The sequence below is a fragment of the Gossypium raimondii genome, chromosome 8 (genome assembly GCF_025698545.1).
Source record: "Gossypium raimondii isolate GPD5lz chromosome 8, ASM2569854v1, whole genome shotgun sequence".
NCBI lineage: Eukaryota > Viridiplantae > Streptophyta > Magnoliopsida > Malvales > Malvaceae > Gossypium > Gossypium raimondii.
The window spans coordinates 39,544,529-39,550,035 of record NC_068572.1 but is presented as its reverse complement, the minus strand read 5'-3'; the positions used below and the strand labels follow the sequence as shown (position 1 = coordinate 39,550,035).

Below are 5,507 nucleotides of genomic sequence, written 5' to 3'. Positions count from 1 at the left end.
TCAAAATATATTTGAAATATGAAGTTTAAGAAAATAAGAAGAAATTTACATTTCATTTCTTGAGTTACCTTAAATCATGTTTGTGAATGAATTTACTATTTTAAAAAATTCATAATTAATGAATCCGTTAGTGTTTTATCCTATAATATATTTAAATCAAGTAAACCTATAATTCATAAAGGTTATTCATCATAAAAAAAATATTGGGAAAACTAACAAAACAAAGTCAGTGCCTAAAAGCAATGACAACTTGAAACCTATGTTTCACGGTTTCAAAATGTTAGCTATTAAAACAATATATTTAGTTTAAAAAAGACAAACACTATTTATAAGGTAGCTCTCTCCATTAATTTTAAGCATTAGAAAGTAAAGAATTCAATAAACACTAGGTTACCTTATTTCTTTGATATTAGAAGCATTTCAAATGGAATTTCGAGGAGGAATATTTCTTTTTCTTCTACTTGGAGTTAAGTCCAATGCCTTCCCAATGAATGATTTGATAAGAAAATTGCCCGGACAACCAGATGTTAATTTCAGGCAATTTGCTGGATATATTGAAGTGGATGAAAATGTTGATGGTCGAAGTCTTTTTTACTATTTTGTTGAAGCTGAGAAAGATCCCATGATTCAACCCCTCACAATTTGGTTAACTGGAGGTTAAGTTCTTTAAATTCTTTTTATTGTAGTTTCTGATGTTATGCGGATTTCCTAGTAGGTACCCTATATGAATAAGTTAGAAAAATTTCACTATGAGCAAGTTAAAGCCAATTGGAAGCTAGTGCTTCGGCCCCATCAGTTCAATGTTACAATTTCTTTTTTAGCCTCTCCCAAAAATTTATAATTAGATTTAATCCCCTTTAGCCCCCTTCAAATGGAGACATTATCACTTTTTTCCCTTGTTAGAAAGTAATGATTCAGTTTAGCCCATTTCTATGCGAAGGTTTTAGGTTTATGTCCATCCCTAACACTAAATTTATAGCCTTGATCTGACTATGATTGTTTAACTCATCTGAAAAGCCATACCTTTAAACATACACTAAATACTTGTCGAATTAGACTAGTCATTACATTAGATCAAACCATTACTCTATTTTCTAGCTTTATTTAAGCCTGGTCGACAAGTTTGTTTGATTACTCACATACAATAAAATCTTTTGTGTAATACTATTCAGGACCAGGGTGTTCGTCAGTTGGAGATGCCTTTGGAAGTGTTGGTCCTTTCATTGTTACGAAAGAAGCTCATGGTCTCCAAACAAATTCCTTTTCTTGGAACAAAGGTTGTCTAATTTCCTATGATTATTTTTTATTGATTTTTTGTGTGTGTATGTATATCATGTTTCATAGTTATTTCTTTCATATCCATATAAATTTATCAAAAAATATTAAATGTGTTAGAACCATAAAATATTACAAAACGTCTAGTTTTCATGGTGTTTAAATGAATTGCATTGTCTTTCTTATATATATATGTATATATATATATTTATTTATTTCCATATCTATATAAAATTACATCTAATATATGTTTCAATGTCAAATCTATTGTTCATCGACTCCCTATTGGATCCGGATGGTCATATTCAAACTCAAGTAGTGATTATATTAACGGAGATGATAGCACTAGTAAGATTAGAATATATATTCATCGTTATTAAATAAAATAGTTTGGGTATTATATATATTGATATTTTTAATTATTTGTTTTGTACAGATAAAATATTACTTACATTCATGCAAAATGGTATGAAAAATATCCATCTTCAAGTCCAAAGATTTATATATAGTGGATCAAGTTTTGCAGTGAACAATTTCTTTTTTTCTCTTCTCTCATTTGGTTGTATATCAACATATTTTTAAATACGAAAATATACTTAATGACCAAATGAAACAAAATATAATGTTATCTCTAGCATATAGTTTTTTTTCTCTAATATATATTGTAATTTATTATTTACATATCAAGCTTACAACATTACTTTTTAGATTCAAACTCAAATCATTAATCAAATTTCTTATTAAATTAAAATTTTAAAAAATTCAAAAATATAAATGAATTCATAAATTATTTTTAACATACTTGTTGAATTGAATATGTCGAATTAATTATTGAATAGAAATATAGCAATTAAATTATATCGACTTAATACCAGTTATGAATAAGTCTCTATGCAACAATACAAACAATATGACATGTTCATTACTTCAACTAAATTTGTGGATTTCTATTTTTAGGACACTTCGTACCAAATCTTGCTAATGCTTTGCTCGACGACAACAAGTAATCCAAGCAATCCAAATTTAACCTCAAAGGATTGGTTGTAAGTAAAACTGTATCTAATTAATCAAATTGAATTTCCACTTTAATATATATTTGCATAGAAGGATTAGTTAGAAATGTTCATGGTTGAGTAACTTGCCTAATTTGAGAAGGCTTAGATTTATTAGATTGGATTAGGATACCGACTTCTACGTTTAGGATCAAATCATTACGACTTTGATTATTGTTAATTACTGACATCATAGACAATATATTTTTCTTTAAATTAAGTACCGACACTAACATAAAAAAGTTAAAATTGCCTTGAAATACTTTTAGGAACTTTTTTGGGCCTAGATAGAACAAAAATAACATGTGTTGCAGCTCAACTCTCCAGTAAACATGCCTAGGTTCAATTCAATGTTAATTTAAAGATTTTGTTGTGAACTTTATTTTATTTTTTTAATTGTAACTATTTTGAACAGTTGGGAAACCCAATGCTTCATAAAAAGCTAGATGATATTGCAAAAATTGATTTTTTTTCTCTCGGGAGATGATAAACAGCTCGTTGTATAACGAAATCAAGAAAGAATGCAATGCCATTGATGAAAATAATTACTTTTCTAGCATCAAAATCACTTGGAGCACAAAATGCAAAAACCTTGTGTTTGAGGCCGATTTGGCTGCTTTCAAGACTGATGCTTATAATTACTCCCCACAAAAGCTATTTGATGTCTTTCGCCCTCCTTGTGCTGAAAATGAGCTGAATTTGAACTTAAGAAAATAGGTTTTCATTTATTTCTTTACATTCCTCTTACTTTACTTCAATTTGAAACTACAATTAACATAAGTTCCTTTAGAATCGAATTAACTAATCAATTGAGTAAAATTAATTTTGTGTTATTTTTCTTTTATTGGTTATATCAAAAGTGTAAAACTTTATATTTTGGTCCAGGTTCCTATAGTTAGCACAGAAGTAGACTTGTGCCTTCCATTAAGGGTGCAATTTTACTTTAATATCCCAGAAGTTCAAAAAGCTTTCCACAGGAACCGAACCAACTTGCCATATAGATGGCAGGGTTGTTTCACGTAAGTTTTCCCCTAAAATTTGAAACAAAATGAACTTTTTTTCCCTATATGTTTATATAATTACTTTTTGAAATTATTTTAAATTCAAGGTTTAAGACTTGTGGTAAATTTTTCTATCTCCATATTGTCACCTCTTTCTTAAGATAAATAAATAAATTACATGTTTATTGAGGTGAACGTTATGTGAAATTTGTTAACCTTGAAATTTTCATTATATGTTAGAGCTAATTTTAAATACAACGAACCTGATACGGACCTTGACATGCTTCCTGCGCTTAAAAACCTTCTTCAACAATTTGTTCCCATTACAATATTCAGGTTGGTATTGTATTTGTATGCCATACTTTTTTTCGATACTTTCTTGAAATAAGTTAAATAAGCATGAAGAATCAAAGTGAATGATTTTGAAAAGAAATTCTCATGCCATTTGACTGATTTTTTTATTTTTATTTTATTAATATGATTGCAATGTTATAGTGGAGATCAAGATGGTGTAATACCAACAGAGGGAACCTTACAACATTTGAAAAAGTTGGCTGAGGAGTTAAACATCAAGTTAACAAAAGAGGAAACATGGAGTTTTAGAATCAAGGTTTCATGTTTACTCATTTAATTATATATATTAGCTTTTTTATATATTATGATTAAATATATTTAAGTATCAAACTATCCCTCCGATATGATTACCCAATTTAGGTCTAAACTTCAATAAGAAATTTTAAGTGTTGACTCGATTGGCTTTATTAGCACTTTCAAGGAAAGCTCACACTACCTACCTAGTTCAATAGGCTTGACCAATACATGCTAGGCCGTGGACAATATTTTTCACAAATTTTAGACAACTTGTCCTGAATTTTTATTTAAATATGAAATTTTTAATGTATACATATTTTATATTTTCTAAATATTTAGTTGAGCCAATAGGTCGACTTGAGCTAAGATTTGGTAGTTTAAAAGTATTTTAAACTTAATCATACAAAATTAAAAATATTAGAAGAAAATAATTTTGCAAAGATTTCATATATATTGAAAATTGAAATGTGTTTTTTTGGATTGAATAACCCGACTCAAATTAACACTATTTATATTTATAAATTTTTTTAATTTAATAAAATTAATGATAAATATTTAACAGGAAGGAGGGTTGAAGTATGAGTTTGGAGACTTACTAAAATTCTTAACGGTGAAAGGAGGTAATCATCATGTTACATCTTTTCGACCATCTCAAGCTTTTTCTATTTTCTCAATTTTCACAATTAATTGGATGCACTGAGGGTTGGTGATGAAACTTATGGAGCACACGGTCATGACTCATGTTGAATCCATCATTCACCATAATAAGACTTGTCGTTGTAATAATTTATTATGATATGTATTATTTTATGATGCATGAACATCATAAATTTTTATATTATGAAATAATATAATTAGTTAAATCATTTGATATCTAAAAAATTATTATTATTTTAATAAAATCATTCATCAATTTTTTTTTTCAAATTTCATACATGAAATCAACAAATAAAGAGAACTCTAAATAACAAAACCCAATATGCGTAAGTATTTTTATTAATCTTTTGAAACAAGATTTTGTTTTCTAATATTATGGATTCTTGGAGCAAATAAATTGATTAATGCTTGAACCTTTCCAAACACCTCTTGATTAATGTTATGTTTCCGTATCTAGTTTTGGTCTTGATTTGTTGTTGATAATTTAACATGGTAGATCCTAGTTTATTAAATTATATATTAGATTGTTTGTATTGCACATTGGCCAAATATCATACTTGGGTCACCAAAAAAGAAACAAATCCATAGTTGAGTGACCAATTTAAAAAAATCATAATTGAGTGACCCAAAAACGAAATGGCCCATAGTTGGGTGACCTGTGATGTAGTTTACCAATTGTGGTATAAATTCTAATCCCTCTACTTTTTTACATGACAGTTGTAACGCCCCGAAAGTTTAAATATTGACTGTCAAATTTCATTGTAATTTAGACTTTGTATTTGTGGTTATGTCCTTTGCTTATGTGTTCGAGGTTAGGAGTTTGAGTCTCTCTTTTGTTAAGGTTTGCAATTTTGTTTTGAATGAATCCTTACCCTTGAAGTATTGACTTAAGTTTAGTTCTATGTAAGTTTGTGACAAGAATAGGCTTATT

General features: G+C 28.2%; 1 pseudogene; it reads left to right on the top strand.

Annotated features, from left to right (window-relative positions):
* Positions 1 to 424: 424 nt before the first annotated feature.
* Positions 425 to 4,619, top strand: LOC105793303 (serine carboxypeptidase-like 44; annotated as a pseudogene).
* The last annotated feature ends 888 nt before the right edge of the window (positions 4,620 to 5,507 follow it).